The following is a 14,341-nucleotide window of genomic DNA, read 5'->3' as shown; positions in this document are numbered from 1 at the left end:
GATCAAGTCCAATGGTTCAAGAAACTGGCTAAACACAAGCATCGCTCCTTTAAAGCTTCACTACTGGAATTTTCGTCATTGCTGAGTGCAATATGTTAGGCAGTCGGCAATAGTATCTTTGCCGTGTTCCTACCAAAGAGGTACTTGGAAAAAATTAAAACTTGGCAAACACGTACTTGCCGAGTATCGTCAACGAAACACTCGCTAAAACAACAAAACTCGGCAAACAGGGGATTGCCGAGTGCTAAACTTGGAAAAGGGGGTCTTTACTGAGTGTCCCACTCGGCAAAAGGGGGTCTTAGCTACAATGCATTTGTTTGGCTGTAGCGGTTGCACACGACCTTAGATGAAGATGCCTCCAAAATCAATGTTGCTCATTTTGACGAGATGGATAATTTTGTGTTGACAACGTTTACATTTGATGCCATATTATACAATTTTCCATTTAAAATTTGGTCTCAAATGACCAACACAATGACCATATTCATTCCATAGTTTATGATAATTTGGTGAACTTGGGCATATAGGTGAATCTCTACATTACAAACAATGTTGCAAAATAGAGTTTTGAAATTTTCGTACAAAAATATCATTTTCTATTATGTAAGTATCAACCGGGACTAAAGGCCCTGTGTCAAATCTTAATTTGTTTTTAGGCTTTGCAAAAAAGAAAAAACTCATGCTGTTCATTCTCCGGTCAAATGACAAATCCAATAGAAAAGATAAAAACCACATAGATTGTTTTCTGCTGTGCCAAGGGAAAAAATGTCTTCGAACTTCAACTTGACAATAAATAGACGTTAATGGCATATGAGTACCCGGTGAAAACATTCAGTAATATGTTAGGGAGTCAAAAAAATTGAGTGACACATGGGATGGACAAAGTGTCTATGATGTATAAGGAATCTACTCATTTTGAAAAACACGAGTTCATTTTAGCGAATAATGCAACTTGCACCTTTTCACCTAGTTGCACTTGGGGAAAAGTGGAAATTTAATTTTGATTGAAATGATGTCCGACATTTTCTTCAGGTTGCGTGCATGAGTGTGGTCTGTTGTTTGTGTAATCGTCTTCTGTCTTGCCGCAGATGATGACACACATCTCATAGCCAGGCTCTGGTCACCTCCCATGGATCATCGTAGATTGAAGTGTTGCAATTTTTGATGGAAATAAATGCAAAAAGTTGGTGCACACATGATGTAGGTTAAAGAGTGGACTGATGGCTTCTCAAAAATAAAAATAAATATTGCATTGAAGGAATCTTTTTTCAGAATACATGATATACATATATCAAGACTTTCCACTAGACCCTCTCACCCCAATGCTAACAGACATGTTCGGTCCTTAGGTTGGACAGTGGTACATATGTGAATTTGCAAATAATTGTAGATCGATTATAACAAATATAAGCTAGAACATTGGACTTATTATGATATTTGATTGGATCAAAGAACATATACATCAATAAATCATGCATACATAATCAAAATAGTTTGTATCCAGTGTTAATACAAAGTCAAAATCATCACACAAAAAAGCATACCAAAGATTACATCAAATTGATCACAACCAAGTGATAAAATCAAGAAACTAGAGAGAGAAGGTGCCACATAGCTAGTGTTATGGACCATAATCCATACTAGTGGTTGGGGCGCACCCCTGGGTTAGCCTCCTGAGAGGAAGGTCAGGCGCTGCTAGGTAGGAGGCAACCCTTTCACCTAAAAAATTTCTTGTTCTGTTCAGCACATGCATAATTAAAGAATTGGGAGGAGGTGGCGTAAAAACTAAGAGAAAGGAATTCGGCAAGTGATGTTAGGAGAATAACGTATACTTGAAGGATTTGATGAGCATAATATATTGGAGCCTAATCTATATACTTCAGAATTAAACTCCCATGACTTGTTCTCACAAATTTGTAAACGATTACAGGAGAATCTAGGGTTCCTAGAAATAGATAGAGGAGACATATGTATACTGAGTCATTGCCTGACGACCAAGGCTGAGCCCCACCACCTCCTCCATCCGTGTTGCCAACGACACAGATGAGCCCCCGAACCTCATCACCACAACAAACTTATCTCCTCCCACTCCGAATCGTTCGTGGAATCACACTGCTGCAAGGATGCCATCTCCGCCACCCTCTTTCTTGGCCTGATAGAGAGAGTCAGGGGCAAGCCAAAGGGGATACGAACGGGTAGTCATGGTGCGGTAGCACGGTCAGGAAGCCGGAATCGTATGGCACGGCCGGATCATGCCGCCGGCTCCAGCAGGGAGGCGTACCACATATACGATCTCAATTTAGAATTTCTATTTTCAATACCTTGCAAATAATTTACTTCTTTTGTTGAAGAATCCATAAGTTCAGAATTTGATGGAACGCCTGCTTGTCCACTAATGATATAATAGGATAAGTACCACAAACAAATATGGAAATTGCAACATTCTGATCTTAGAAGCTTCCACTTACCAGAGATCTATAAGTTCTATTGTCACTACAATTGGAGAATATTCCCAAAAATCTCTTCCAGATTTTCATCTTCTGCCATTTGTTCCAAAATCCTGTCATTGGAAATAGATTCTGATAACGGGTTGCATTCCGCAGGTTGTGCCTCTCTTGAAAAGAACTATTTGGTCATTTGGTTTTTCTTAGCTTATTTATCATATTTTCCCTTCTCTTGTGTTCCTTCTACGATTAGATTGTATGTATGGACAATCTTGTGCTGACCAATTCGATATGCACGTTCAATCACCTGCCTTTGGGTAGAAGGGTTCCACACAACATCGAGGAGCACCACACGCGATGCTCCAAAGAGGGTGATACCTTCTCCACACAGCTTGGTAGATGCAAGCATCACCTTGGGCTCGCTCTCGATATCAATGAAGTCCACCATCAAGGACTTGCGGGTTTTAACAGAGACATTTCCACTCATATACAAGAGCTCGTTGAGTTTAGTCCAGTGTGTTGGAACCTCCAGTCCGTCGCAGCTGCCCTCCTCTCTCTGTCACTCAGCTCACTCTCCCTCGTCATGGCTCACTCGAGAAAGAAGAAGAAGGGAGGAGGAAGAACACGGTGGACACAGTAGGTTTTCCGGCGCTCGAACACCTCTTTCCTTCCTCGAGCACGAACTCGACAATGTCACACTGTTACAACGCCACCGTGCGGTTTTATACCCCGAGCCAGCGCACCGGGCACGCACCCATGCCTCCACTCGCACCCCGATCGTGCCCGCGCTCTCCGCGCTCTGACCGCGCCCGCGCCGCGCCCGAACGCGCGCTTCTCGCGGTGAGCCTCGCTGGATCGCGCCCGATCGGGCCGCACGGCTCGCCAACAGACCCACACACACACGCACGCCTACGGTGTACACTTGCATGGCCACCCTGTGGACCACACGCACGCATGCACACACTACTCGCCGCGGATCCGACGCGCCCGACCCGGCCAGCCCGCGCCCATACACGCGCTGGTCGTGTCCGGTGCATCGCCGCGACTTATTAGGCCAACACTCGCGCCCTAAGCCGCGGCTCAGAGCAGCCCGGCATCCTCGACGTCGTCCATGAGCAGGGTTCACTCCGCCGCCGTACGGGACGATCGACATCGCCGGCGCGCCCTGAACAGAACGTGGCTCTGATGCCAAATGTTGGAACCTCCAGTCCCTCGCAGCTGCCCTCCTCTCTCTGTCACTCAGCTCACTCTCCCTCGCCGTGGCTCACTCGAGAAAGAAGAAGAAGGGAGGAGGAAGAACACGGTGGACACAGTAGGTTTTCTTGCACTCGAACGCCTCTTTCCTTCCTCGAGCACGAACTCGAAAATTTCACACTGTTACAACGCCACCGTGCGGTTTTATACCCCGAGCCAGCGCACCGGGCACGCACCCACGCCTCCACTCGCACCCCGATCGTGCCCGCGCTCTCCGTGCTCAGACCGCGCCCGCGCCGCGCCTAAACGCGCGCTTCTCCCGGTGAGCCTCGCTGGATCGCGCCCGATCGGGCCGTACGGCTCGCCAACAGACCCACACACACAAGCACGCCTACGGTGTACACTTGCACGGCCACCCCGTGCACCACACGCACACATGCACACACTACTCACCGTGGACCTGACGCGCCCGACCCGGCCAGCCCGCGCCCATACACACGCTGGTCGTGTCCGGTGCATCGCCGCGGCTTATTAGGCCAACACAGTGGAACTCTTTTCTCATCTGTTGCATGATCAAGTCCAATGGTTCAACAAACTGGCTAAACACACTAGTAGAAAACGGAGCTTTAAAACGGGTTCGTAAGGGCCTTTAGTGCCGGTTCCATAACCGGCACTAATTGGTGTGCACTAAAGCCCCCCCCCCCTTTAGTACCGGTTCGGCACGAACCGGCGCTAAAGTTCCACCACGTGGCGTGAGCTCGCGCCCTGGTATGGGGGACCTTTAGTACCGGTTGGTGTTACCAACCGGTACTAAAGGTTTTTTTTGAATTTTTGGATTTTTTTTGATTTTTTTTCGATTTTTAATTTTTATGAATTATTTGGTGATTTAGTCTCTAACCACCTCTCTTTTCGATTTTTAATTTTTATGAATTATTTGGTGATTTAGTCTCTAACAACTTTCGGGTTCTATTCTCCTTCGTGTCCAAGTCTACACTTGTTGTTTTCCTGACAATAGTAAGATGTCAATCCTATTAACCTTCACGAGTTTAGCTTGAGCATGAAGTCACACATTTCACATGTTTGAGTTTGAAACTATTATTCTAAAAAACAGTAATTATTTAGTAACACTAATATTTCTTGAATAAGTTTGACCATAGTTTGACCACAGTTTGACCAGATTTGACCAAAATTCCAAAAATTGAAATAATTATTTAGTAACACTAATATTCTTGAATAATTATGTAGTAACATTAATACTTCTTGAATAAGTAGTTTGACCAGATTTAACCAAATTTTTTTAAAAAACTGAAATTTGACCATATCTTTTTTTCCTTTTGGAATTTGAGGATTCTAAAAAAATTGCAAACAGGCTGTAGGTGGTCTCCATCGGATGCGGATTTTCGTGCTGAATTTTTTGATATATTATACGTTTTTTCCGACATCGTATGCAAAAGTTATAGCCGTTTTACATTTTCCCTACACTTTTTGCAAAATATGTCCAAATTTAAGTTTTCAAATTTTCCTAACGTGTAGATGTAGTAATATAACTACCTCTCGAAGGATTTTATTTTTTAAAGTTTTTATCATTTTCTTTTGATTTTTTCAAAACTGAAATGGCGATACACCGGGGGGGGGTAGAGTTTGAAAATTGCCCTATAGTGTCGGTTTGTGTCTTCAACCGGGTCTATAGGTTAAGACTCTTTAGTGCCGGTTGGTGACACAAACCGGTACTATAGGTTAGACCTTTAGTACCGGTTTGTGTCACAAACCGTCACTAAAGGGGCTCGTGGGGCCCTGGCCTGACGCCAGCCTGCCACCACCCCTTTAGTACCGGTTCGTGGCATGAACCGGTACTAAAGGTTCATTACGAACCGGCACTAATGCATAGCCATTCGAACCGGCACTATTGATCACATTAGTGCCGGTTTTTTTACAAACCGGCACTAATGGGCTTCACGTTTGACCCTTTTTCTACTAGTGACATAAGCACTCGCTCCTTTAAAGCTTCACTACTGGAATTTTCATCTTTGCGTAGTGCAATTAGGCAGTCGGCAATAGTATCTTTGTCGAGTTCCTACCAAGAAGTACTCGACAAGAATTAAAACTCGGCAAATAGGTACTTTCCGAGTATTGTCAACGAAACACTCGGTTAAACAACAAAACTCACAAACAGGGCATTGCCAAGTGCTAAACTCGGAAGAGGGGGTCTTTACTGAGTGTCCCACTCGGCAAAAGGGTGTCTTAGCTACAATGCATTGTTTTGGCTGTAGCAGTTGCACACGACCTCGGATGAAGATGCCTGGAAAATCAAAGTTCTTCATTTTGATGAAACTAGTAAGTGTGCACGTGCAACGCACGTATAACCTTGAGAAATAAATCTCCTGTTGCATGTAATACGTAGAATGTCAATTCTGCAAAGAGGAAGTTAAGTACTTTCCGTGCATGGAGAAAAAGGATTCCCGTCATGATATAGTAATTCTAACTAATATGATAAAGAGAAGGCACATGAAACTAATGAGGTTAGTATAATATAGCCAAAATAGCACATCTGCATTGCTATATTAACACACACCTTGATAGTTAGCGAGCATTCAAAGGAAGAAATTAAGATAGCTTGAGCAAAATACAGGAATAAGCAAATAATTTGGTGGGTTATATTCTTCATCTTTTGAAACTGGTAGGCCCGAGTTTCATACAGAATAAATCTGATAGCTTTACAGTCAATCGATCAAGAATAAGAATACATCTATGGCCTATACATTCAACTCTGTTGTAATATGTACGAAGTCGAACAACCATTTATGAGTTTGTTCTTGCAGCTCTTATCAGGTTTAGTACAAAGGACCAAAGTAGCAGAAGATGAGTCTGAACTGAAGGAAATCAAATAAACCAAATATGATAGTAGAAGATCGCATGGTACACATGGAGCCAATATCATATCCAGCCTTTTGTATTGTCCCTCATATCTGAGATGTGATTTGTTACTATGGGTGTAGCATACACATTTGTGAAATTATATATAGCATTAGTTGGCACCAAAAATTACTATACACAATGGATGTGGATTATACTCTTGTCATTTTGAAGTTAAGCTTTGATCAACATATATGCAAAGGAAGTGCACGCAGATGAACAAAATCAAATTTTCTTTGCTTTTTGCTATTCACGGAAGTATACATGCAGTGCACCTACAGACCTTGAATGAAACTAAGGGCCATAGTTAATTAGCACCACCACCACTTTATGAAGGAAAAAATACCAACCAGTGGATATGCCCACTCTTCTAATGCTATTTGTGCACATCATCTTACCATGCACTTCAAACACACCGAAACAGACTTTTAATTAAACTAACGTCAGTGAGCGTGAAGACCGCATCACAGCAGAGGAGGGCCGCCTGGGCCGGGGCTCAAGACGGGCCATCGGTAAGTTGCGCAGATCTGGCGGGTGGGTGGTCTGCTCCATTTTATCTCTACATTCCTAAAAACAAACATTTCATGCATGAAAATCTGAGTCCCCTAGGCCCTAGCGATAGTGGTTATCAAAGATTAATTTAGGATCTATTATCATAGAATAAGAAAAGAGATAAATTTACTGTATGTGCTAGCGGGCATTACCTCAAACACACTGTGTGCACCGTGGTGCGGGATTAGACACCAACAAAACATTGGCGTGATAGGCATGGGGAGGACGATAGCTGATGTGTGGCCACCACCTTCTTCCACCTGGGATCCCCTTCCACCTCTCTGGTGCCTTGATCTCCCCTCTCCTTCACCGCACGGCCACTGCAACCACCTTGACCGCTGTAATCAAGAAGCACAAGTTGGAAAGACGATGGCAACGGCGGCAAGTCCAGAGTAGTACGATGGAGGCTGCAGTGGCTGGGCAGTGGTGCTGGCGGCGGACGGCGTTGAGCATGATGTGTCATTCCCCCTAGAGTAGTTGTTAATATGAAGACAGTGGCAGCGCGACTCCATGGAGGCTGCAGCGGCTGGGCAGGGGCCCGGCATGGGAGCGGCGATGGGCATGATGCAGACTGCACAGTAGGCTGCGCTAGGCGGGGGCTCCGGCGAGGGAGGCCGCACTGGGCGGGGGCGCTAGCGAAGGAGGCCTTCTTGTGCTGGCGTGCTGCATGCCGGACTTCGTCGTTGTTGTCGTTGGGCCGGTGGATGTGCGTGTGGGTTGGCGTCCGGTAGCCGGAGAAAGATTGTGGCCTTGATCTGTGGCCGCATGCTGGCGGCGGCGATCTAACCTAGGAGGATGCATGAATGGAAAGATATAACAGGAAGGAGCCAGCCAATGGTGTTCGATCGGTTTGAGAAGGAGCTGATTACGCTTTGACGGAACACATATTCTTGGCGGATGATTTTTGCAGAGTATGTCCGCCGGAGGGTTTTTGCTAAGCGCTAACGTGGTTGAGTAATAATAATCCGGACGTTAGATGCTGGATAAGAGGTAAAAGAAATTTCCAAGGTAAGACTTGAAGCTTCCTTGAACTGAATGTTGGTTATGCAAGCAGTCAAGTTAGGACCTAGCGTGCCAGTTATGCACTCTGAAGAATGTAAACCTTTGAACTTGTCTATCAAGTCAAGGATACATGATCCAACTATCGACATACTTTATAAAATCTGTCAGAACACTATCTATAATAAATATAGCGAAAGCAAGCACTTGTAAGCACAATGTCTGAAAATGTCAAACTGTGTACAAGTCAATTACACTAAAAGTAGAAATAGATTTTATGCACTGTAAATGACAAATCTACCAAAAATCTACCAACAAAGCTATAAAGGCAAGGATTCAATATATATCTGTGAACCGAACATGACATAAACTATATATTTATTTATATAAATTATTAATTAAAAAATATAAATTAATTATTTTTTTAATGTTTTAATTTATTTTATTAAAATTTTCTTATTTCTTAATATTTTTAAAATATTTAATTTTTTTTTTTTATTAAATATTTTTTTTTTAATTTTATTTTATCTTTATTTTTTTATTTTCTTTTTTTTTTTATTTTTTTTTTTTTAATTTTTTTTTTTTTTTATTTTTTTAAAATTTTAAATTTTTTTTTGTTTGTTTTTTTATAAAAATTTAAATTTTTATTGTTATATTTATATTAATTAAAAATTAGAAATTAAATTAAAATCATAATATTTAATTTAAAAAAAATAATTTAATATAAAATTCAAAATTTTTTAAAAATATTTATTAAAATAAAAATAATTTTAATTTATAAAATTTTTTAAAAGATTTTTAATTTTTTTAAAATATTCATGTTTTTTTTAAATTATGTATATTTTAAAACAATTTTTTTTTTTTTTTAAAATTAATTAGTAAAATATAAAATATTTGATTTTAATTTTTTAAATAAAATTTTAAAAATTATTAAATTTATTTTTAATTTATTTTATTTAATATATTTATAATTAATATTAATAATTTTAATTATTAAATTAAAAAAAATAATTATTATGTTAAAAATTATTTTTTTTAAAAAATTTAAAATTTTGAAATTTTATTTTAAATATTATTTTAATTTTATTAAAAAAATTAAAATTTTTTAGAAATTTTTAATTTTTTTTTTTTTTTATAAAATATTTTTTTAAAATTAAAAATTTTAAATTTAAAATTATTAAAATTATTATTTTTTAAATTGTTTTAATTATTTATTTTTAATTTGATGAATTTTTATTAAATAGAATATTTAATTTTTATTTTAAAATTTATAAAATTATTTTTAATTTTGTTTTATTTAATTTTTTTTTTTAAAATTTTTTATTTATTATATTTTTTTTTTTTATTTATTAAATTTTTTAAAAAAATATTTTAAAAAGTTTTATTTTTTTAAAAAATATTTATTAAAAATTAATATTATTTAAAAATTAATGAAATTTAAAATATTATTTGAAATTTTATTAATTTTTTATATTTTAATTAAAAAATTTTATTTTAAATTATTTTAATTTTTTAATAAAAAATTTTTAAATTATTATATAAATTTATTTTTTATTTTAAATTTTTTTTTTCATTTTATTTTATTATTATTTTTAATAATTATTATTTTTATTAATTAATTTTATTTAAAAATAATTTTAAAATAATTAATTTTTTTTTTTTTTGAAACTGTGTATAAATTACATAAAAGTAGAAATAGAATTTTATGACAGAATCTACCAACAAAGCTTAAAGGCACGACTGGCAATATATATTTGTGAACCGAACATGACATAAACTGGCAATATAACCTCACGCCACAGTTTGGAAATAAATATGATGGTACATGACATTAACATTAAAAGTAATGTTAAAGAAATTTCAAGCCATCTGACAAAAATAGAATATCACATTAACCAAACTACCCTGTTTTCACTCTAATTTAAGGGAAATAAACATGTTTTTACATGATAGGGAAGACAAATGACACATGCTCCATTTCAGTGGCATAGGGCGCTAGACGTGACTGTGTAAGGAGACATGCTCGTACCTGTCGGCCGCGTAGCGTTGCAGGCCCACGTCGCCGTCGTTCCTCGGGACGAGAAGACCAGGAGAGTCAAACCAAGAGTCGAGCCGTCGAAGACGATGAACACTCAAACATGTGAACGAAAAGAAGGAAGTGATGGAACTCAAGGAACAATCGGAATCAAGGTCAGGGTCTGATCGATCATGTGATCCAAACAAACAGGAAACGAGAGATTTGGTTTCCACGTTATTATCTGCCTACATGCGAACATGGGCCAGGCCTTTTTCTTATTTCCTTCTATGTACGCAGTACACAAGGCTGAGTTTAAAAAAAACATGGATGGCGTAGATCATGGTAATTATTATTAATTGATATTTTCCTTCTATGTACGCATCACACAAGGCTGAGTTTTAAAAAACATGATGGCGTAGATCATGGTAATTATTGTTAATTGATATTTTCCTTCTATGTACGCATCACACAAGGCTGATTTTAAAAAACATGTTGGCGTAGATCATGGTAATTATTGTTAATTGATATTTTCCTTCTATGTATGCAGCACACAAGGTTGAGTTTCAGAAAAACAAATATATGATGACGTAGATCATGGTAATTCTTGCTAATTGATATGATTAAAATAAGCCCAGGTTGGAGCGAGATTATGGTAATTATTGCGTAATTATGATGGCGTAGATCATATGGTAATTGTTGATAATTGATTATGGTAAATGATGTGATACAACATTGAGGCAATCCGGTCCATTGAGAGATGGCGGATGTATGGCTGAGATGTAATCTTCCCGCCACAACTCGATTGTTTAATAGTAGTAGAGATGGATAATTTTATGTTGACAACTTTTAAATTTGATGCCATATTATTTACACTTTTTTCCATGAAAAATTTGGTCTCAAATGACCAATGTGATGACCATATTCATTCCATAGTTTATGATAATGTGGTGAACATTGGGCATATAGGTGAATATTTCCATTACAAACAATGTTGACAAATAGAGTTTTGAACTTTTTGTACAAAAATATAATTTTCTATTTTCTAATATCAACCGGGACTAAAGGCCCTCTGTCCAATCTTAATTTGTTTTTAGGCTTTGCAAAAAAGAAAAACCCGATGCTGTTCATTCTCCGGGCAAATGACAAATCCAATAGAAAAGATAAAAACTGCATATATTGTTTTCTGCTGTGCCAAGGGAAAAAATGTCTTCCAACATCCACTTGACGATAAACTTACGATAAATAGACGTTAGTGGCATATGAGTACCCGGTGAAAATATTCAGTAATATGTTAGGGAGTCAAAAAAATTGAGTGACACATGGGATGGCCAAAGTGTCTATGATGTATAAGGAATCTACTCATTTTGAAAAGCACGAGTTCATTTTAGCGAATAATGCAGACTTGCACCTTTCACCCAGTTGCACTTGGGAAAAGTGGAAATTACATTTTCATTGAAATGATGCTCGACATTTTCCTCAGATTGTGTGCATGAGTGTGGTCTGTTGTTTGGGTAATCGTCTTCCATCTTGTCGCAGATGATACACACATCTCATAGCCAGGCTCTGGTCACCGCCTATGGATCTTCGTAGATTGAAGTGTCGCTATTTTTATGGAAATAAATGAAAAAAGTGTGCTACACACATCATGTACGTTAAAGTGTAAACTGATGGCTTCTCAAAAATGTAAACAATTATTGGATTGAAGGAATCTTTTTTTAGAATAAATGATATACATATATCAAGACTTTCCACTAGACCCTCTCATCCCTATGCTAACCGGCATGTTAGTCCTTAGGTTGGGCAATGGTACGTATGTGAATTTGCAAATAATTGTAGATCGATTATAACAAAGATAAGCTAGAACATTGGACTTCTCATGATATTCGATTAGATCAAAGAACATGTACATCTATAAATCATGCATACATAATCAAAATAATTTTATACAATATTAATAGAAAGTCAAAATTATCACACAATAAAACATACCAAAGATTACATTTAATTGATCACAACCAAGTGATAAAATTGAGAAACTAGGGAGAGAAGATGCCACATAGCTAGTGTTATGGACCATAATCCATATCAGTGGTCGGGGCGCACCCCTGGATTAGCCTCCTGAGTGGAAGGTCAGGCGCTGCTAGGTAGGAGGCAATCCTTTCACCTAATTTTTTTCTCGTTCTGTTTAGCACATGCATAATTAAAAGATTGAGAGGAGGTGGCGCAAAAACTAAGAGAAAAGAATTCGGCAAGTAATGTTAGAAGAATAACGTATACTTAAAGGATTTGATGAGCGTAATATATTGGAGCTTAATATATATAATTCAGAATTAACCTCACATGACTTGTTCTCACAAACTTGTAAACGATTACAGGAGAATATAGGATTCCTACAAATAGATAGAGGAGACATACGTATACTGAGTCATTGCCTGACGACCAAGGCTGAGCCCCACAACCTCCTGCATCCTTGTTGCCAGCGACACAGATGAGCCCCCGAACCTCATCACCACACCAAGCTTATCTCCTCCAACTCCGAATCGTTCATGGAATCTCACTGCCGCAAGAATGCCATCTCCGCCACCCTCTTTCTTGGCATGATAGAGAGTTAGCAGCAAGCCAAAGAGGATACGAACGGGTAGTCATTGTGTGGTAGCACGGTCAGGAAGCCGGAATAGGATGGCACGGCCAGATCATGCTGCCGGCTCCAGCAGGGAGGCGTCCCACATATACGGTCTCAATTTAGAATTTCCATTTTCAGTACCTTGCAGATAATTTACTTCTTTCGTTGAAGAATCCATAAATTCAGAATCTGATGGAACAAACAAATATGGAAATTGCAACATTTTGATCTTAGAAGCTTCCATTTCCCAGCGATCTATAAGTTCTATTGTCACTACAATGGGAGAATATTCCCAAAAATCTCTTTCAGATTTTCATCTTCCATCATTTGTTCCAAAATCCTGTCATTGGAAATAGATTCTGATGACGGGTTGCACTCTGCAGGCTGTGCCTCACTTGAAAAGAACAATTTGGACATTTGGTCTTTCTTAGCTTATATATCATATTTGCCCTTCTCTTGTGTTCCTTCTACGATTAGATTGTATGTATGGACAATCTTCTACTGACCAATTCGATATGCACATCAAATCGCCCGCCTTTTTGCAGAAGGGTTCCACACAACATCGAGGAGCACCGCATGTGACGCTCCAAAGAGGGTGATACCTTTTCCACACACCTTGGTAGATGCAAGCATCACCTTGGCCTCGCTCTCGATATCATTGAAGTCCACCATCAAGGCCTTGCGGGTTTTAACAGAGACGTTTCCACTCATATACATGAGCTCGTTGTCTTTAGTCCAGTTGAACTCTTTCCTCAGTTGTTCCATGATCAAGTCCAATGGTTCTAGAAACTGGCTAAACACAAGCACTCACTTCTTTAAAGCTGTACTACTGGAATTTTTGTCTTAGCCGAGTGCAATTAGGCAGCCGGCAATAGTATCTTTGTCGAGTTCCTACCAAAGAAGTACTCGGCAAAAATTAAAACTCGGCAAACAGGTACTTTGCCGAGTATTGTCAACGAAACACTCGGTAAAACAACAAAACTCAGCAATCAGGGCATTGCCAAGTGCTAAACTTAGAAAAGGTGGTCTTTACTGAGTGTCGCACTCGGCAAAAGGGCGTCTTAGCTACAATGCATTGTTTTGGCTGTAGCAGTTGCGCACGACCTCAGATGAAGATGCCTCAAAAATCAATGTTGTACATTTTGACGAGATGGATACTTTTATGTTGACAACTTTTACATTTCATGCCATATTATTTACACTTTTTCCATGAAAAATTTGGTCTCAAATGACCAATGCGACGACCATATTCATTCCATAGTTTATGATAATGTGGTGAACTTGGGCATATAGGTGAATATTTCCATTACAAACAATGTTGCCAAATAGAGTTTTGAACTTTTTGTACAAAAATATAATTTTCTATTTTCTAAGTATCAACCGGCACTAAAGGCCCTCTGTCCAATTTTAATTTGTTTTTAGGCTTTGCAAAAAGGAAAAAAACTGATGTTGTTCATTCTCCGGTCACATGTCAAATCCAATAGAAACGATAAAAACTGCATATATTGTTTTCTGCTGTGCCAAGGGAAAAATGTCTTCCAACTTCCACTTGGCGATAAACTTGCGATAAATAGACGTTAGTGGCATATGAGTACCCGG

General features: G+C 38.7%; 1 pseudogene; it reads right to left on the bottom strand.

The window, feature by feature from the left end:
• Positions 1-13,015: 13,015 nt before the first annotated feature.
• On the bottom strand, positions 13,016-13,507 carry LOC125506643 (annotated as a pseudogene).
• Between the last annotated feature and the right edge of the window lie 834 nt (positions 13,508-14,341).

Source organism: Triticum urartu, chromosome 5 (assembly GCF_003073215.2).
Source record: "Triticum urartu cultivar G1812 chromosome 5, Tu2.1, whole genome shotgun sequence".
NCBI classification, from domain to species: Eukaryota; Viridiplantae; Streptophyta; class Magnoliopsida; order Poales; family Poaceae; genus Triticum; species Triticum urartu.
This window is presented reverse-complemented; position numbering and strand designations above follow the sequence as displayed.